Source organism: Bufo gargarizans, chromosome 4 (assembly GCF_014858855.1).
Source record: "Bufo gargarizans isolate SCDJY-AF-19 chromosome 4, ASM1485885v1, whole genome shotgun sequence".
NCBI classification, from domain to species: Eukaryota; Metazoa; Chordata; class Amphibia; order Anura; family Bufonidae; genus Bufo; species Bufo gargarizans.
This window is the reverse complement of record NC_058083.1, coordinates 197,802,284-197,824,680: the sequence shown is the minus strand read 5'-3', so window position 1 is coordinate 197,824,680 and position 22,397 is coordinate 197,802,284.

Here is a 22,397-nt window from a genome sequence, read left to right as displayed (position 1 = left end):
TACTGCTGTTATATTTTGGGCAAGATAATACAGTGGGATGCGAAAGTTTGTGCAACCTTGTTAATCGTCATGATTTTCCTGTATAAATTGTTGGTTGTTACAATAAAAAAGTCAGTTAAATATATCATATAGGAGACACACACAGTGATATTTGAGAAGTGAAATTAAGTTTATTGGATTTACAGAAAGTGTGCTATAATTGTTTAAACAAAATTAGGCAGGTGCATAAATTTGGGCACTATTGTCATTTTATTGATTCCAAAACCTTTAGAACTAATTATTGGAACTCAAATTGGCTTGGTAAGCTCAGTGACCCCTGACCTACATACACAGGAGAATCCAATTATGAGAAAGAGTATTTAAGGGGGTCACTTGTAACTTTCCCTCCTCTTTTCATTTTCTCTGAAGAGTAGCAACATGGTGGTCTCAAAACAACTCTCAAATGACCTGAAGACAAAGATTGTTCACCATCATGGTTTAGGGGAAGGATACAGAAAGCTGTTTCGGAGATTTCAGCCGTCTGTTTCCACAGTTAGGAACATATTGAGGAAATGGAAGACCACAGGCTCAGTTCAAGTTAAGGCTCGAAGTGGCAGACCAAGCAAAATCTCAGATAGACAGAAGCGACGAATGATGTGAACAGTCAGAGTCAACCTACAGACCAGCACCAAAGACCTACAACATCATCTTGCTGCAGATGGAGTCACTGTGCATCGTTCAACCATTCAGCGCACTTTACACAAGATGATGCTGTATGTGAGAGTGATGCAGAGGAAGCCCACAGCACAAAAAGTGCCGCTTGAGGTGGGCTAAAGCACATTTGGACAAGCCAGCTTCATTTTGGAATAAGGTGCTGTGGACTGATGAAATTAAAATTGAGTTATTTGGCCATAACAAGGGGCATTATGCATGGAGGAAAAAGAACACAGCATTCCAAGAAGAACACCTGCTATCTACAGTAAAATATGGTGGTGGTTCCATCATGCTGTGGGGCTGTGTGGCCAGTGCAGGGACTGGGAATCTTGTCAAAGTTGAGGGACGCATGGATTCCACTCAGTATCAGCAGATTCTGGAGACCAATGTCCAGGAATCAGTGACAAAGCTGAAGCTGCGTCGGGGCTGGATCTTTCAACAAGACAACAACCCTAAACACTGCTCAAAATCCACTACGGCATTTATGCAGAGGAACAAGTACAACGTTCTGGAATGGTCATCTCAGTCCCCAGACCTGAATATAATTGAAAATTTGTGGTGTGACTTAAAGAGAGCTGTCCATGCTCGGAAACCATCAAACATGAATGAACTAAAGATGTTTTGTAAAGAGAAATGGTCCAGAATACCTTCAACCAGAATCCAGACTCTCATTGGAACCTACAGGAAGCATTTAGAGGCTATAATTTCTGCAAAAGGAGGATCTACTAAATATTGATTTCATTTCTTTTTTGTGGTGCCCAAATTTATGCACCTGCCTAATTTTGTTTAAACAATTATAGCACACTTTCTGTAAATCCAATAAACTTCATTTCACTTCTCAAATATCACTGTGTGTGTCTCCTATATGATATATTTAACTGACATTTTTTATCGTAACAACCAACGATTTATACAGGAAAGTCATGACGATTAACAAGGTTGCCCAAACTTTCTCATCCCACTGTACATTTGCAGCCTTTGCTGAATTTCTGACAGTCCAATACAAGCGTTAGATACTGCTGTTATATTCTGTTATTAAAAAAAACACCTATTTTGTGCAAGACACTACATTTGGGGCCTTTGCTGCATTTGTCACAGTCAAATACAACCAGTCAATACTGCAGTTACATTGTTGGTTGACAAATTAAAAAATTTGGTGACCGTGAAGTAATTGTATAAAATTCACCTGTCACACTGTTGTGTGACCTCAATAAATTTTTCCTCTTTATGACACCGGCACTACCTTACTGTCAGTGAACTTAATTGTTGACTATTGGAGGTTACATAGTCACCTGACATAAACCATCTGTTAGTTTGGTTGGTGAATACAAAGAATGAGGAGAGCGTCAAATAAGGGACATGGCCCCGGTCGTGGTGCTGCTGGTGGAGCTCCTGTTGCAGGGAGAGGATGTCATCGATCTATGCCAGCTACACGCACAAGTGAAACACCTTCCTCAGGTGCGAGTAGGCAACAGAACCTTCAACGTTATTTGGTAGGGCTGAATGCGGCTCTACGAATGGTGAGGCCAGAACAAGTACAGGCGATAGTAGATTGGGTGGCTGACAGTGCCTCCAGTTCCTCCACCCAATCTCCTGCTGAAAGATCAAAGTTGGCACCTGCAGCCCATGGCCATCAGTCTTTCACCTGACCCCCTTGCAAATCAGCCTCCTCACCCGGTCAGCGTAGCACCTTCACCACCAACATCAGCACAGGCAGGGGTAAACGACAGCAGGCAGTTTTAAAACTTATTTGTTTGGGGGGCAAACCCCACACCGCGCAGGAGCTGTGGACGGGCATGGAACAAGAGACCAATGAGTGGTTGGTGCCAGTGAGCCTCAAGCCCGGCCTGGTGGTGTGCGATAATGGGCAAAATCTCGTAGCAGCTCTGGACCTAGCCAGTTTGAGGCATATCCCTTGCCTGGCGCATGTGCTGAATTTGGTGGTGCAGAAATTCCTTAAAAATTACCCCGATATGTCAGAGCTGCTGCATAAAGTGCGGTCCGTCTGTGTGCGCTTTCGGCCTTCTCACCCTGCTGCTGCTCGTCTGTCAGCGCTGCAGAGTAACTTCAGCCTTCCCGCTCACCGCCTCATATGCGATGTGCTCACAAGGTGGAACGCCACCTTGCATATGCTGGCCAGACTATGCGAGCAGCAGCAGGTGATAGTGGAGTTTCAGCTGCAGCACGCATGGATGAGTCACTCTGCGGAACAGCACCACTTCACCACCAATGAGTGGGCCTCCATGCGAGACCTGTGTGCCTTGTTGCGCTATTTCGAGTACTACACCGACATGGCCAGTGCCGATGACGCCGTTCTCAGCGCTGTTATCCCACTTCTATGCCTCCTTGGAAAAAAGCTTTGGGCGATGATGGAAGAGGATGTGGCACAGTAGGAGGAGCAGGAAGAGGGATCATTTCCAAGGGTTTATATACAGAGGGGGATACAGAGGACACAGACGATACACCTCCCACAGAGGACAGCTTGTCGTTGCCTCTGGGCAGCCTGGTACACATGAGTGATTACATGCTGCAGTGTCTCCGCAACGACTGCCGAGTTGCCCACATATTAACTTCTGCTGATTACTGGGTAGCCACGCTGCTGGATCCCTGTTACAAGGACAACGTACCGTCCTTAATTCCGTCACTGGAGCGTGATCTTAAAATGCGTGAGTACAAGCGCACGCTGGTAGACGCGCTGCTGGTGGCATTCCCACCTGACAGCGGGGGCACAGTGGAAGCACAAGGCGAAGGCAGAGGAGGAGGAAGAGGTCACAAACGCAGCTGGGGCACCGCCAGCACCTCAGAAGGCAGGGTTAGGATGGCCGAAATGTGGAAAAGCTTTGTCAGCATGCCACAACAACCAGCACCGCCAGCTGATATGGAAGTCTTAGCAGGAGGCAGCATTTCAGCAATATGGTGGAGCAGTATGTGTGCACACGCCTACACGTACTGACTGATGGGTCTGCCCCATTCAACTTCTGGGTCTCCAAATTGGGCACATGGCCTAAGCTTGCCCTTTACGCCTTGGAGGTGCTGGGCTGCCCTGCAGCCAGTGTATTGTCTGAATGTGTGTTTAGCATGGCAGGGGGCGTTATCACAGACAAGCGCAGCCGTCTGTCCACAGCCAATGTAAACAAGCTCACATTCATTAAAATGAATCAGGCATGGATCCCACAGGACTTGTCCGTACCTTGTGCAGAATAGACATGTATACCGGCCTTACCCAGCCATTGTTATACTCCAGCGCAATTTCTCATTGTTGCATTTTTAACATTTCCCACTCTTTTGGGGTGTACCCTAATTTAAACAAAAACAAAACAAAATAACAAAAATTAATAAAACAACTGTGTTGGCTATCTCCTCCTTCTCCACTCTCAAATTTTTGGCTGTGATATACCCCTGCTCTACATAGTGGACTGGGAAATACATTTCACTAATTCGTCTGTTACATTGTTGGGTGACAAATGCTCATCTTTTGCGCTAGAAAGTACATTTGCGCCTACACTGCATTTTGGACAGTACAAATGGTGAGGCCAGAACAAGTACAGACTATAGTAGATTGGGGGGCTGACAGTGCCTACAGTTCCTTCACATTGTCTTCCACCCAGTCCCCTGCTGAAAGATCAGAGTTGGCACCTACGGCCCATGGCCATCTGTCTTTCAACTCACCCCCTTGCAAATCAGGCAAGCAGTCTGAGCCCCAAGTCATGCAGCAGTCTCTTATGCTTTTTGATGATCTGCTGGCAGGGTTTCCGTGGGCCATCCACCTAGCCCTGCCCCAGAAGTGGAAGAGATGGAGTACACTGATGCCCAACCACTTATGTTTCAGGATGAGGACATGGGAGGACCACCGCAGCATGTCTCTGATGATGACAAAACACAGGTGCCAACAGCTGTGGCTTTCTGCAGTCTGCAGCCCAACAATGAGGCCAGGGGTAAAGAGTGGGTGGAAGATGATGTGGAGGATGATAAGGTACTAGACCCCACATGGAATCAAAGTCATGCGAGTGATCTGTCTACTTCGGAGGTTGAGGCGGTGGTCGCACAGAGGCACCAGCACAGCAAAAGAGGGAGCAGAGTGCAAAAGCATCTGTTACAATCTTGGGTGACATTTTACCATTTTTTGCAGTGAATAAACCCCTGCTCTGCATAGGTGACAAGGACCTAAATAAAAAAAATTCGGCTGTTACATTGTCATGTGACATTTTACCAATTTTGCCATATACAAACTCCTGCTCTTCATAGGTGACAGGGACCTAATTTTTGTAAAATCGTCTGTTCAATTGGTGGGTGACATGAACTTAGTTTTGCTGTGAATAAAACCATGCTCTGCATAGTTGACAGGGACCGAAATTTTTAAAAATTGTCTGTTCCATTGGTGGAGGACATTAACCTATTTTTGCCGAGTAAAAACCCCTACTCTGCATAGGTGACAGGGACTTAAATTTCTAAAATTTGTCTTTAATTGACGCACGCCCCCTCCCTTCATTCGATCCTTCCGCTTTAACAACTTGTCCCACATTTCCGCTCGATCACATTTCAGCCATTGACCTCCCTTGGATGTGTTATCCCTTTCTCACGCTACCTCTCCCGCGTGGAACCCTGATTTCCCACTACCCATGATCATCTTTTTTGTGAAGTTCGGCCGAACCCGTCGAACTCGAACATCCAGGTGTCCACTCTACTCTATTAATAGGTCCTCTTTAACCCCTTCCCGCCCAGCGCTGTACATGTTCATCGCATGGCAGATCTTTAAACATGGTGTCCACTTGTGAGTGAGGCGGGAGCCATAGCTTCTGGATGCTTGCCGTTTAAAACAGCAGACACCCGGGACTAGTGTATATTATCAACTATAACGTTAAGAGGTATATTATAGTGTGGGCAAAAGAGGCATAATACAGTGTGGGCTCAGCATGCATGTGGAGCCTGCATTCCATGAATTTAATGGAGGACAGTATGGCACTATAGAGGAGATACCATTTAGTGTAGGTTCCTGTCCTAAAGAGATCACCTAGTGGTTGGTGGACAGGCACAAATAATTTTGTACAAAATGTATTTGCCAAGACTCTCACATTAATAATCTAGCATTAGCATTAGTACATTTTCTATAGTGAGTATGGTAAAATTGTATTTACTTGATTATTTGTGTTAATTTTTGCAAAAACATTGATCGCATACATTTAACCCCTCAGATGCCGTGGAGTTTTTTCTGCCATTGTCTGACCCTGTCAATCAAAGCAGCCAGGGAGGGGCTGGCCACAGAGATATGTAAAGCTTGGGTGCAACAGGAGCAATGGTGATGCTTTCATTGCACCAAAGGCCTAATCTTCATATTAACAAAAAGTATCTTAACTTGAACTGAGCCTCGGATAAACAAAAGCATTGTAATCAGTTTACTACAGCTATGTGTCTATGCAAACAGTTGGATGACAGAATCCCTTTAAAAATTCCAATTAACGGGGTTGCCCCATCTAGACATTTATGGACTATCCACCCCTGGGATCCACTACTATCTCAAGAAAAGGGCCTTGCCATCTGCTGCCAGGAATGAAGAGGTGGCTGCGTATGTGCAGATCTCTCAAGCTGTGCTATGGGAATTCCGAAAAAAAAACTGAGCATTCACAGCTTCTTTAAGTTTGTTCCTAGTTAACTTTTTTATTTGGACTCTAGTCTGCTTATTAAGCGACCTCTCTTTCAGTTTTTTTTTAGCTATTTTATAACCTCTTTTTTTTGTACATTGAAATTGATGTTTCTGCTTAGACATCCTGCTCTGTCAGCCAAATAAATCCTCCAGTTCAATAAAGTATCTGTTTAAGCCTCTCATTCAAATTGAAATTGCAAGTCATTTAAGGCTATGAAAATCTTGCAGCAGAAACTTTAAAATGGTTGTTCACTTTGGACTACTGAACCATTTTTTTTTTTTAGCAGGGTTACTTTGTAGTGTCATAAAGCAGGGTTACTTTAAAGTCTGAACATTTCTCTGTTTCCCCTATGCAAAGTCATAAACTTCTTACTTTATTTCACTTTAAATGGTTAATTTGCACTGATGTATACTGCTTAATACTGTGTTTGCGCAGCACTATGGAAATGGTTAATGAAAACTGAGAGACTTTTAGGACTTTTTACGTAATAATGAGAAGCTAGTACTTTTCCATAGTTCCATAAGAGTTGAAGAAGAACATGTTTTGGGGGGTAAAGTGAGACTTGTTTACCACCAAAACCAGACAGACTGACCTTTTGGATGTCTGGTTTAGCTATGGTATTATGTCTGAAGACTTGTTTTTTTGTCTAGAAAAACTGCTGTCATTGCCATTGAGTATAATTGAAGCTCTAATGCAAGTCTATGATAGACGGAAAGTGTAACATTGTATTTGTTTGTGCTGAGTTTCTCCACTCCACCCCTCCCACTAGAAGGTTCTTGTCACAGTGGGGAGTGGGGGAAACCCCCCACCGTGCGGAGTCAAAGGGTAAAGGGGATCAGCCAGGCCAAAAAGGAGTAATAAGGGAGCAGGTTACCTCCTACAACATCCCTAATCCTCTCCCTGACTCCTCACTGCATGAGCAGACCCCAATAGTGGGACGACTCATACCCTGGATACCTAATATCCTGAGTCTCCCTGGAAATCCCTCACTTAGGAGCAGGGGAGAGACGACCTGTTCATCCCAGTCATGGAGGAACAGGAGTCTCTATCTGAGGCCAGGCTGCAAGGAGAGGGGAACACATACAGCATATGGAGATGGCAGGTAAGCGAAACCAATAACACACTTACCCGCCACATACATACTGACTTGAACCCGTGTACTAGTGCTGCAGTCCACACCAACATTAAAGGACACAGCACACACCACAAACCACACAGGAACCCAGGACACCCATAGCTGCAATGACTTGAGAAAGGGGAATGTCTAGCAAAACATGCTGGACACCAAACACCACCAGACATGTAACACCAAACTAGACAAACAAACACCCTGAACATAACCCACTCCATGCAAATAGAGACAGGAAGGGAAGGAGACACTGGGAAAACATAGATGACCACAAGGGTGGCCCTCACTGGACAGATGGTAAAAGCCAGGAACCGTGAACCACCAGCATACACCAAGGCTGGAGGAAACCCGAGCTTCAGGCATCCACAGAGGCTAAATAGCCCAAGCAGCCACACCCACACACACATAAACCCAGTGTTCACAAAACACTAGGAAGGGAGTTAACCCTTTCAACACCAGACAGAGGAAGGAAGCCAATCAAAGGGGAAGTGCATACACAAGCATACCAAACACGTTACCACCGGCAACCATGTTCTGGCAATCACCCAGAAGGCCGAGACACTGCCACTGCATGCTTTCACAGCAACACATTTCCGCGGGCAACCGCAAGTGTGGCAACAGTGTCACAGCGTACACCATAGGCCGTGACAGTTCTAGTTCAGATAGAAAATGTATATAAGGAGTACTGTCAGAGCCCCTAGTGTTCTGCAGTTAGGGAACAGTGCTTAGAAGAGGAGACTCTGCCAGACTACTTGAGTGACTCTGCTACAGACCCTGGGCCACCAGTCTTTGATCAGGGTACAAGCCTTCAGAGAGAGAGAGAGAGAGGGACAGCTAGCTCACACCTTTCCTCAGCATCAAACCTTTTTGTTGTATTGTTTTGCACCTGAATTCATCCAATAAAGAAGCACACTTGTTAACTGCAGACCTAGACTTTCTGGACTTATTTCCTATTGGGGTGCACCACACTTTATAATCTCTTCCGGAGAGCAGCAACATGTGGTGACAGCTCGGCGGTGTCCAGGGGAGCCAGCGAAACGTTGAGGCCACCCCAAACCTGGCCATTGCACGTTTACAATAAGCTAAAGTTTTTCTAGCTGCCTCCTCCAGTGGTCAGCTTTAACTGGAAGTAAGGGCTGATTCCCACCACCCTGCTTGGTCTGGGAAACACATTCCATGTTTTGGCCAATTCTCTGGGACCAGCCATGGCTCCATGACCTTAACACACTGCATCATAATGTCAGTTATTAGCTTATGATGATTCTATTAAACTGTACACACATGATGATGAGAGCACAGTACAGTGGGTCCATGAGGGGGGGGGGGGGGGGGGAGAACGGAAATGAGAGTTATGGCACAGACTGTGGTGGTAGTGCTCATTGTGGTGGTCACCACTCTGGTGATCCATGGCCTGTTCAGTGGATGGAGGGCCTCAACATTTCTTCCCCTTGGCACACACTATGATCTGGGGTCTCCTGCTTGGTGGAGGTTGGGGTGCCCTTGTTGTCAATGTGTTTTGGGGTGCTAGGCAGGGATCCCTTGTGATGCAGAATGTTAAAATGTGGTGCAATGATGAGGCTGGCTTTGGTGTAACAAATAAATAATTTTACTGACTGACAGTTCATAAATACATGTACTTGCAAGAGTAGACACGGCCTTTAAATATTGCATCAGATAGTTCTCCCCAAAAGGCTATACACAGGATAGGTGGCAAAGGTAGTATTCTGAGTGTATTTTCAGATAGACAATGCAATTTTTCCAATATAGCCGAAGTCATGCAAATTCTCTCACTGTCTAAATCAGGGATGGGGAACCTTTTTGCTGCCGAGAGCCATTTGGATATTTGTAACATCATTTGGGGGCCCCCGCCTCAGATCAGAGCCTCCTCAGACCCCTTGATCAGGACTTACCGTGAATCTGCTGCCCTTTCTTCTATACACCATAGCTGAAAGACCTGTGATTACATCATAGTCATGTGATCTTTTCAACAGTGCAAGTGGTGGTAGGACCTGCGATGAGGTCGCCACCATGCGATCAGTGCAGTGCAGCAGTGGAGAGAAGTCGGAAAAGACCTGTGATGCCATGGAATGAATGTAAGTGCCAGAGAAATTCTGCGAGATGTAGTTTTACCTATTACACCTTCTCCCTGCTTAGTGGGAGGGAAATATGTTATTTAACTGGTACTGTATGTTAGAGGAGCTGAAGGGAGGAGTGTTATTTACATGGGACAGTATGTTATAGAACATTGGGGGGGGGGGGAGACTGGATATTATAGAGGACTGGAGGGTAAGAAGTGATCTTATTTACTTGGCACTATGGCTGAAGGAGGGGATTTAAGTTTACATGGGACTGTATGTTATAGAAGACTGTAAGGAAAAGAGGTTATTTACATGGGACTGTATGGTATAGAAGACTGGAGGGAGAGGAGTGATGTTATTTACATGGGACTGCATGGTATAGAATACTGGAGGGAGAGGACAGGCATTATGATTTATAGGGGCACTATAGAGAAGATTATAACGCCAGGGTGTATGGCAGGAGGCATTATGATTACAGGGGGCACTGCAAGAAATATTCTAAATACTGTGGGCAGCGGTCGAGGCATTACTACTCTCTATAGAAATGGCTTATAAATTGGCCTTATTTCTATTAGGGGTGCCCTATAGAGGGGCCTTATTAGTACTGAGGGCACTGTAGGGAGCCCTCTTACCACCTGGGGTACTATGGGGGAGGCTTCCACCTAGAAATGAGCCCGGTGACGTCATTGGCACTAATGGATAGGCTTAAGCGCTGCCCTAGACTGTAAAGCCACCCATCAGTGCTGGTGACATCAAGAGGAACACTGCTAGGTAGAAGCCTCTGATTAGTTTGTAAAAATTTAAACAAAACAGTCCTTGTCCTGCGCGATACAGTGCAGGGCAAGGGAGAGCATCGGAGCATGAAATGTCAGAGGGGCTGATTGGGGGGAGAAGGGGATATGTCCAGGTTGATTTCTCAACCCGGACAACCGCTTTAAAGGGCATCTGTCAGCAGATTTGTACCTATGACACCGGCTGACCTGTTACATGTATGTTTGGCAGCTGAAGGCATTTGTGTTGGTCCCATGTTTATATGTTACCGCATTGCTGAGGAAAATGATGTTTGAATATTTGCAAACGAGACTCCAGGAGCAACGGGGGCGTTACCATTACATCTGGAGGCTCCGGTTTCTTTGCATCTGCCACTCCCTGTCTACTTTGATAGGGTCTGGCAGTGAAAATGTCATAACAACTGGCCATGTCAAAGTGCAGAGTGCGCGAGTAATCATAACGCCCCCGTTTGCATATAATAAAACATCATTTTTCTCAGCAATACAGCACATATTAACATGGGACCAACACAGATGTCTTCAGCTGCCAAGCGAACATGGAACAGGTCAGCCCTTTCATTGTGCAAGCGTATGAGGGAGTCATGAGGGATAGCTCAAGGCCTAGGGAGCATTTTACTGTCAGCTATCTAAAATATATGGGCTTGAGTGGGGGGAGGAAGCTGACACTAAAGTGCCTAGGGCAGTATAAAATCCAAACATGGCCCTGGCTCCATAGCAGCAGCACGATGTAGTGTCAGACATCACACTGCTAATCTGAAGGGGGGACAATATCTGGGCATAGCTACTGCGAAAGGGGCACATATCTGGGCTTAGCTACTACGAAGGGGGCATATATCTGGACGTAACTACTGTGAAGGGGGCACATATCTAGGCATAACTACTGTAAAGGGGGCACATATCTGGACATAACTACTGTGAAGGGGGAACATATCTGGACATAACTACTGTGAAGGGGGCACATATCTGGACATAACTACTGTGAAGGGAGAACATATCTGGACATATCTATTGTGAAGGGGGAACATATCTGGGCATAGCTACTGTGAGGGGGCACATATCTGGACATAACTACTGTGAAGGGGGAACATATCTGGACATAACTACTGTGAAGGGGGAACATATCTGGACATAACTACTGTGAAGGGGGCACATATCTGGACATAACTACTGTGAAGGGAGAACATACCTGGACATATCTATTGTGAAGGGGCACATATCTGGGCATAGCTACTGTGAGGGGGCACATATCTGGACATAACTACTGTGAGGCAGCACATATCTGGACATAACTACTGTGAGGGGACACATATCTAGACATAACTACTGTGAAGGGGCACATATCTGGGCATAACTATGGTGAAGGGGGCACATATTTGACATAGCTACTGTGAAGGGGGCACATATTTGGGCATAACTACTGTAATCGGGGCACATATCTGGACATAACTATGGTGAAAGGGGCACACATCTGGACATAGCTACTATGAAGGGGGCACATATCTGGGCATAGCTACTGTGAAGGGGCGCAAATCTGGGCATAACTACTGTGAAGGGTGCACATATCTGGGCATAAGTGCTGTGAAGGGGGGAGCAATATCTGGGCATAGCTGCTGTAAAGGGCGCACATATCTAGGCATAACTACTGTGAATCGGGCATATATTTGGGCATAACTGCTGTGAAGGGGGCACAGTGTGGGCATTACTACTACTGTATGTGCAGGTAAAAGGGGGAATAATTACTATGTGGGGGCATTAAGGGGACTGGGTGTGTATAGTTATATATAAATACTGCAAACATATTGATCCATAATCACAATTAATGCTGATCTTAATAAATGTGCCCCTAGGTCCTTAAAGGGATTGTCTCACTTCAGCAAATGGCATTTATCATGTAGACACACTTAATACAAAGCACTTATAATGTATTGTGATCGTCCATATTGCCTCCTTTGGTGCCCTAATTCATTTTTCCATCACAATATACATTGCTTGTAGCCTATCCAGGGGTTACGGCCACCCAGCAATCCAGCAACGATGGCCCTGCTTGCACACTATAGAAAAAAACGACGTAACGCATATATAACATGACTTTTAATATATCTACAGACAAACAAAAAAACACACAACAAAAAGACCTCGCACAGGGCTCGAGAGATTAATCAAGAAGCAAATACAGGGTCCAAGCCAGAATTGATGGGACAAAATATTTGAGACTGGTAAAAATCGGTAGATTTTACCGGTCCAGTTAGGTATCGTCACATAGATGTAAATGAGGTTCGATAAAAACAGCTCCAAGGTACTAAAAGTCAAACAGCGAGTCTGGATGTGGAGCCGGGGTAAGGGATCTGATACTGTCCCTAATGTACCCTACTTGTACTGGTGTTCCCTAATGACCTCCTAATACGGAGTCATAGCCCCGAAAGGGGCGGCCCCGTCCGGAACCTCACCCTAATCTAAAGTCCCTAGAACGCCCTAATTCCATTTACATCAGGAGGGCTTCAAGGGACCACGATCGGATGCTCCAAAGTACACCTTGAGATAGTATTGTTTCTCTTATATCTCAAAGGATTCACAGGGTGAAGAAACTATGTCCCAACGCGTTTCATCGATTAAAGGGTCAGTCCCACAAATCATCAGGGGACACGGGGCTGAGGCTATCAGACTAGTGTGAAGAGGTGCATATGGCAGAACTCAAAGAAAGAGTTTCTACAATGTTCCAGATGCAAGGACACTAAACGTTGCAAGCTCCTGGATGCAAGGACACTAAACGTTGCAGTGTCCCCCCGTTGCTTAGCAGTTCTGGCATCCAGGAGCTCAGCCATACACTTATCTCCGGAACATGGTAGAAACCTTTTGAGTTCTGCCATACCCACCTCTTCACACTAGTTTGATAGCCTCAGCCCCCGTGTACCCTCAGCCTTAGTGTAATCCACTAACAGGCAATGCATTACAATACAGATGTATTGTAAGACCGATGTATTGTGTTAAAGTGAAATAAATAAAAAGTAGATATGTTAGATATCGCCGTGTCCGTAACAACCTGCTCTATAAAAATATCACATGACCTAACTCCTCAGGTGAACCCCGAAAAAAATAAAAAAATAAAAACAGTGCCAAAAGAGCAATATTTTGTCACCTAACATCATTTAAAGTGCAACACCAAGCGATCAAAAAGGTGTATGCCCCCCAAAATAGAACCAATCAAACCGTCATCTCATCCCACTAAAAATTAGCCCCCTACCTAAGACAATCAGTAAAAAAAAAAACAATTTCAAATGGGACATGATGTCTAAAAACCAGTCCAGCAAAATCTGCCTTTCAAAAACCATGCAACAGTCCTTTTCTTCTGCGCCCTGCCGTGCGCCCTTGCATCAGTTTACGACCACATGTGGGGTGTTTCTCTAAACCTCAGAATTAGGGTAATAAATGTTGAGTTTCTGCCAAAAAAGTGAAATTTAGAAATGTAATCTCCATTTTCCTTTAATTCTTGTGGAACACCTAAAGGGTTAACAAAGTTTGTAAACTTAAGGGGTGTAGTTTCTACAATGGGGTCAAAGTGACTTCAGACCTGAACTGTTCCTTAAAAAGTGGGTTTTGGAAATTTTCCTAACATTTTTTAGAACTGCTTCTAAAATGCTAAGCCTTCTAACGTCCCCCAAAAAATAAAATTACATTTACAAAATGATGCAAACATAAAGTAGACATATGGGGAACTTTAAGTAATAAATATTTTATGAGGTATCACTTTCTGTTTTAAAGGCAGAGAAATTGAAATTTAGAAAATTGCAAATTTTTCAATTTTTTTGGTAAATTTTGGATTTATTCATAAATAAAGGTGAAATCTATTGACTTAAATTTATGACGGTCATGAAGTACAATGTGTCACAAGAAAACAGTCTCAGAATGTCTTGGATAAATTAAAGCGTTTCAAAGTCACATAAAGTGACACATGTCAGATTTGCAAAAAATGGCCTGGTCAGGAAGGTGAAAACTGGCCTGGGGTAGAAGGGGTTAAAAAAAGGTTTAGATAATTTCATAGAACAGAATAACATAAAAGAGGTTGGTCTTTCTGCCCACTGTTGACCAAAGGCACCTACTAATATAGCCTTTGTTGATATTCTTTGTAGTTTGCCATATTTCATAAGCCATGTCCCCTTTGTTGGGCATAGAGGTCATGTCCATAACATGGCCGCTGAGGGAGGGTCATGTGACCAGATACATCACTCAGCCTCCCATTTTAACACATTACACCTGCACTAAGCTCCTAAAAGTGCAAATCTCAGGTGCAGTGTATTTGAATGGAGAAGACTGAGTAATTTGCCTGGTCACATGACCCTTCATCAGAAGGCATTTTATGGACAGAATCTCTTTGCAGATGGCACCAACAAGGGGGTGGGGGGGGGGGGGGTACCATATGAAATATAAAAAATGGTGCAGAATATCAACAAAGGGTGATATATTAGTATGTGCCATGTAGTCATCTTTCAGGGGCCAACCTGTTTATGTAAATGTACAGTATAGATTCTTGTTTTTATTGGTCCTCCATTAAAGTGTAACTGCCGTTTTATTTTTATTTCTGTAATGTGTAGGGGCAGTGACACTAACCATTTTAGTAATATACTTTAATTACTGAAATCATACATTTCTATTACATAAATAGCTTTAAAGTGGCCCATTTTGAGCCTTAGCAACGCTCCTCTGTCTTCTGTTTAGATAACACCGTCAATGTGAGCAAGTCTCCATTGTTATGTAAACAGAAGACAGAGGAACATTGCTAAGGCTCAAAATGGGCCACTTTAGATCTATTTTTGTAATAAAAAGGTATGATTTCAGTAATTAAAGTATATTACAAAAATGATTAAAATCACTGTCCCTATACATTAAACAAATAAAATTAAAATGGCAATTACACTTGAACATTTATGGAAATGTATAGATTGCCACTTGTAATCGAAAGGAAATGTTTCCTTTGTGCGGTAGATTGGTTCATGCTTTACATTCCTCTGGCTCAATAGGGGAAACATATGTAGTGCCCTGGAGCAGGGAGTACTTTGCCATTTGGACATTTGTCTATATCCCCTATGCAAAGTTAAAACTTCTTACTTTATTTCTCTTGAAAGGGTTAACTTATACTGTCTATTACTGTGTTACTGTATTTTATATATACAGGGGCGTACATAGAAATCACTGGGCCCAATAGCAAGAATCTGAATTGGGCGCCCTAACCCCACCCACTACCCACCCCATGTCCATCCCACCTCCTGTCCTGGCTCCTCCCCTGCCACACCCCCACACATCAATAAAGAAATGTATACATACGTTTGTACGTATTCATACTGACCCAGAGAAGCAAGGGCACAGGTCAGTTTTGCATCAAAGGGAATGTCGTAGGAACAAAGCCCTGTGGAATCTGAATCTATGGGACTCCTGTTGATATTCCATAAAAGTATAAATCTGCAGTCCTTTGTAACACTACCAATAACACAGTTATAACTCTCTGAGTACAGATCATGTAGTAGTGTTACCTGCAGTCCTATGTAAAACCACGGATAACACTAGTGCTACGGACTCCATGCTGCTGGCGCTGACTCCGCTTTCTACTTCTCCTTTCCCCGCACAGAACGTCCTGATGCAGCTGCTACAATAAATGTGATCACCAACATTATATACAAACCGGATTCCCAAAAAGTTGGGACACTAAACAAATTGTGAATAAAAACTGAATGCAATGATGTGGAGATGGCAAATGTCAATATTTTATTTGTAATAGAACGTAGATGACAGATCAAACGTTTAATCCGAGTAAATGTATCATTTTAAAGGAAAAATACGTTGATTCAAATTTTCACGGTGTCAACAAATCCCAAAAAAGTTGGGACAAGTAGCAATAAGAGTCTGGAAAAAGCTAATTTGAGCATAACGAAAAGCTGGAAGACCAAGTAACACTAATTAGGTCATTAGGCAACATGATTGGGTATAAAAATTGCTTCTCAGAGTGGCAGTGTCTCTCAGAAGCCAAGATGGGTAGAGGATCACCAATTCCCACAATGTTGCGCAGAAAGATAGTGGAGCAATATCAGAAAGGTGTTACCCAGCGAAAAAATTGCAAAGACTTTGCATCTATCATCATCAACTGTGCATAACATCATCCGAAGATTCAGAGAATCTGGAACAATCTCTGTGCGTAAGGGTCAAGGCCGTAAAACCATACTGGATGCCCGTGATCTCCGGGCCCTTAAACAACACTGCACCACAAATAGGAATGCTACTGTAAAGGAAATCACAGAATGGGCTCAGGAATACTTCCAGAAACCATTGTCAGTGAACAAAATCCACCGTGCCATCCGCCGTTGCCAGCTGAAACTCTACAGTGCAAAGAAGCCATTTCTAAGCAAGATCCACAAGCTAGGCCTTTTCACTGGGCCAGGGATCATTTAAAATGGAGTGTGGCAAAATGGAAGACTGTTCTGTGTTCAGACGAGTCACGATTCGAAGTTCTTTTTGGAAATCTGGGACGCCATGTCATCCGGACCAAAGAGGACAAGGACAACCCAGGTTGTTATCAACGCTCAGTTCAGAAGCCTGCATCTCTGATGGTATGGGGTTGCATGAGTGCGTGTGGCATGGGCAGCTTGCATGTCTGGAAAGGCACCATCAATGCAGAAAAATATATTCAGGTTCTAGAACAACATATGCTCCCATCCAGACGTCATCTCTTTCAGGGAAGACCCTGCATTTTTCAACAAGATAATGCCAGACCACATTCTGCATCAATCACAACATCATGGCTGCGTAGGAGAAGGATCCGGGTACTGAAATGGCCATACTGCAGTCCAGATCTTTCACCTATAGAGAACATTTGGCGCATCATAAAGAGGAAGGTGCAACAAAGAAGGCCTAAGACGATTGAACAGTTAGAGGCCTGTATTAGACAAGAATGGGAGAGCATTCCTATTTCTAAACTGTTGAGTGTTGTAAGAAGAAGGGGAGATGCCACACAGTGGTGAAAATGGCCTTGTCCCAACTTTTTGGGGATTTGTTGACACCATGAAATTCTGATTCAACATATTTTTCCCTTAAAATGGTACATTTTCTCAGTTTAACCTTTTGTTCCGTGATTTATGTTCTATTCTGAATAAAATATAAGAAGTTGGCACCTCCATATCATTGCATTCAGTTTTTATTCACGATTTGTATAGTGTCCCAACTTTTTTGGAATCCGGTTTGTATATATATATATATATATATATATATATATATACAGTACAGACCAAAAGTTTGGACACACCTTCTCATTCAAAGAGTTTTCTTTATTTTCATGACTATGAAAATTGTAGATTCACAGTGAAGGCATAAAAACTATGAATTAACACATGTGGAATTATATACATAACAAAAAAGTGTGAAACAACTGAAAATATGTCATATTCTAGGTTCTTCAAAGTAGCCACCTTTTGCTTTGATTACTGCTTTGTGCACTCTTGCCATTCTCTTGATGAGCTTCAAGAGGTAGTCACCTGAAATTGGGAAAACTTTGAAAGTGTCCCCAAGTGCAGTCTCAAAAACCATCAAGCGCTACAAAGAAACTGGCTCACATGCAGACAGCCCCAGGAAAGGAAGACCAAGAGTCACCTCTGCTGCGGAGGATGAGTTCATCCGAGTCACCAGCCTCAGAAATCACAGGTTAACAGCAGCTCAGATTAGAGACCAGGTCAATGCCACACAGAGTTCTAGCAGCAGACACATCTCTAGAACAACTGTTAAGAGGAGACTGTGTGAATCAGGCCTTCTTGGTAGAATATCTGCTAGGAAATCACTGCTAAGGACAGGCAACAAGCAGAAGAGACTTGTTTGGGCTAAAGAACACAAGGAATGGACATTAGACCAGTGGAAATCTGTGCTTTGGTCTGATGAGTCCAAATTTGAGATCTTTGGTTCCAACCACTGTGTCTTTGTGCGACGCAGAAAAGGTGAACGGATGGACTCTACATGCCTGGTTCCCACCGTGAAGCATGGAGGAGGAGGTGTGATGGTGTGGGGGTGCTTTGCTGGTGACACTGTTGGGGATTTATTCAAAATTGAAGGAATACTGAACCAGCATGGCTACCACAGCATCTTGCAGCGGCATGCTATTCCATCCGGTTTGCGTTTAGTTGGACCATCATTTATTTTTCAACAGGACAATGACCCCAAACACAGGCTGTGTAAGGGCTATTTGACCATGAAGGAGAGTGATAGGGTGCTGTGCCAGATAACCTGGCCTCCACAGTCACCGGACCTGAACCCAATCGAGATGGTTTGGGGTGAGCTGGACTGCAGAGTGAAGGCAAAAGGGCCAACAAGTGCTAAGTATCTTTGGGAACTCCTTCAAGACTGTTGGAAGACCATTTCAGGTAACTACCTCTTGAAGCTCATCAAGAGAATGCCAAGAGTGTGCAAAGCAGTAATCAAAGCAAAAAGGTGGCTACTTTGAAGAACCTAGAATATGACATATTTTCAGTTGTTTCAAACCTTTTTTGTTATGTATATAATTACACATGTGTTAATTCATAGTTTTGATGCCTTCATAGTCATGAAAATAAAGAAAACTCTTTGAATGAGAAGGTGTGTCCAAACTTTTGGTCTGTACTGTATATATATATATATATATATATATGTATATATATACACACACACACAGGCATAGATATATAGGCATAAATGCATACATAGAAATATATATACAGTCCTGATCAAAAGTTTAAGACCACTTGAAAAATGGCAACAAATCATATTTTACATTGTTGGATCTTAACAAGGTTCCAAGTAGAGGTTCAACATGCAACAAGAAGAAATGAGAGTGAGACAAAACATTTTTTGAGCATTCAAATAATTGAAAATAACGATTAAACTGAAACAGGCTGTTTTTCAGCTGATCCAAAGCTTAGTACCACATGCCTTTAAAAGGCCAAATCTGTGCAAAGATATGGATTCATTGTCATTTTCTGTCAGGTAGTCACACGTTGTCATGGCAAAGGCAAAAAAACATGACTGCAACAGGAGCAGAGACAGGTTCCTTGAAAAAACTATTCAGGATGACGGACTTCAGCAGGGAGACATGGAATGAATTCGGTAACTGGAGGGAGGCTGGTAGCTTAGCTTGTAGGAAACATCATTGATTTGTTCAAGAATTTCAATTGGACCGATGAAGCGAGGACCCAATTTGTAGGAGGGTATTTTAAGCCGGATGTATTTGGAAGCGAGCCAGACTTTATCACCAGGACAGAATTTTGGAGAATTTCTATGTTTTTTATCCGCGGACTCTTTCATGCGCACAGTAGCCTCTTTCAGAGCTCTGCAAGTATCCTCCCAGATTTTAGAGAACTCTCTTGAGGTAGCGTCTGCAGCAGGGATACCGGAAGGAGACACCAGGAGTTGGATATTTGGTTGTTGGCCATAAACAAAAAATGGAGATTTCCTGGAAAACTCGCTGACATGATTGTTGTATGAGAACTCAGCCCAAGGCAATAGTTTGACCCAGTTGTCGTGATGACTGTTATTGAAGTGGCTCAAGAAGTTTGTCAGAATTTGGTTAACACGCTCCACCTGACCGTTGAACTGAGGATGATATGCTGACGAGAAGTCCAGAGATACATTTAATAGCTTGCAGACAGCTCTCCAGAATTTAGACATGAACTGTACGCCTCTATCGAACATAATACGGAGTGGAAAGCCATGGAGACGAAAAATGTGTTCGATAAATTTCTTGCCCAGTTGGGGAGCAGAAGGAAGACCAAGCAGAGGGTCGAAATGTGCCATTTTGGAGAAGCGGTCAACCACTCCCCAAATTACAGAACAACCGAAGGACGTGGGTAGATCTGTGATAAAGTCCATGGCTTTTTGTTGCCAGGGAACCTCTGGAATTGGAAGGGGAAGCAGAAGGCCAGCTGGATCTGTTTGGAAGTTTTATTTTGCGCACAGGATGGACAAGCATCTACAAATTCTAGGATGTCTTGTCGCATGGTTGGCCACCAGTACCGCTGTGCAATGAACCTGAAGGTCTTCCTCTGACCAGCATGACCCACTACTTTAGATGAATGACCCCATAGTAAGATTCGCTTTCTGAGAGATTCTGCAACAAAGGTTTTTCCAGGAGGAATTTCAGATAGCTTGACTGGACAGGCCGAGATTTTGGTGGGATCAATGATGAATTGGAATATACATAGAGACCACAGCACTCGATAAGTCGTTTTTCAAAATTAATTCATTTATTTGTTGTCCATCCCAAATAGGATCTTTTTTATATTGCAAGTGGCCAACGTTTCAGTCCTACTAGGATCTTGATCACGGCCTGATGCGGGAGATCATGAGGAACCGGGAGAATTTTGAAAAACGACTTATCGAGTGCCGTGGTCTCTATATATATTCTGACTGACCCCTTCCACTGAGCACCGAACACCATACACCAGGAGTGCCATCCACTATAATTAACACAATGATGAATTGGGGCTCCTCCTCCTGGTCAGTGGAATCAAAGGATCTTGAAAGAGCATCTGCTTTGATGTTCTTATCTGCAGCACGAAAGTAAAGAACAAAATCAAAACGAGCTAAGAAGAGGGACCATCGAGCTTGGCGTGGATTAAGTCTCTGTGCAGACTGTAGGTAGGTAAGATTCTTGTGGTCAGTATAGATCACTACCAGATGACTGGCTCCCTCCAGAAGGTATCGCCATTCCTCCAATGCCATTTTGATGGCCAACAACTCTCTGTCCCCGATCGAGTAGTTGTGCTCAGGAGCGGAGAAGGCCCTGGAGAAGAAACCACATGATGTCATCTTACCTGAGGGAGATTTCTGTGAAAGGACCTCCCCAGCTCCAATAGACGATGCATCCACCTCCAGCTTTTCAGGATCCATCTGTAGGCCAGTATCAGATATTATACACCCCAAAAATGGAAGCAAGGTTTGTTCGAAGAGATGTTTTTCAGACTTGGCATATAGACTATTTTTTCTTAACCTTTGAAGGACTAGGCGAACCTGACTCTGGTGAGTAGCCAAATCTGGAGAAAAGACAAGAATATCATCTAGATAAACCACAACACAAGAGTATAACAAGTCTCTGAAAATATCATTAACAAATTCTTGTAACACTGCATTGCTTAGTCCAAAGGGCATCACCAGATATTCATAGTGACCATCACGGGTGTTGAAGGCGGTCTTCCACTCGTCCCCTTGACGAATTCGGATCAAGTTGTAGGCTCCACGCAGATCTAATTTGGAGAAGATATTAGCTCCTCTGAGGCGGTCAAACAACTCTGGAATAAGGGGAAGGGGGTATTTGTTCCTGATAGTGATTTTATTTAGGCCCCTATAATCAATGCACGGGCAGAGAGAATCATCTTTTTTCTTTACAAAGAAGCCAGCACCAGCCGGAGAAGATGATTTCCGGATAAATCCTCTGTCAAGATTTTCTTTGATGTACTCAGACATGGCTTGTGTCTCGGCTGGTGACAGAGGATAAATGCGACCATGGGGAGGTGAAGAACCAGGAATGAGATCAATTGGACAATCATAAGGCCTGTGTGGAGGTAACGTCTCAGCCTCCTTCTTATCAAAGACGTCGGCATAGGCATGGTATGCTGCAGGCAGCTTTTCAAGATTTGGTAGTATCCGGGGTAACCAAGCAGGCCGAACAGGAGAAAGACACTTTCCAAGGCAGTACTGTCCCCAAAGAAGCACCTCTCCAGACTTCCAATCAAGAACAGGTTCATGGGTACGGAGCCATGGAAGCCCCAAAAGGAGAGGGTGAGAAAGACTTTGAAGAACCAGGAACTAAATCTCATCTGTATGAAGAGCTCCTACCTGTAGTTTTACAGGTTCAGTCCAAAATTGTACGGACTCAGATAGAGCCCTTCCATCGATGGATGACACCATCAATGGTCTCTGCAGGCGTCGGACTGGAATACGGTATTGATCCACTATGGCTTGCTGCAGGAAGTTTCCTGCTGATCCAGAATCCAGAAGAGCAGTCTTAGTGAACCGATTATATCCAAACAACAAGTTTGTCGGCAGAGTCAGGGGTGAAGAG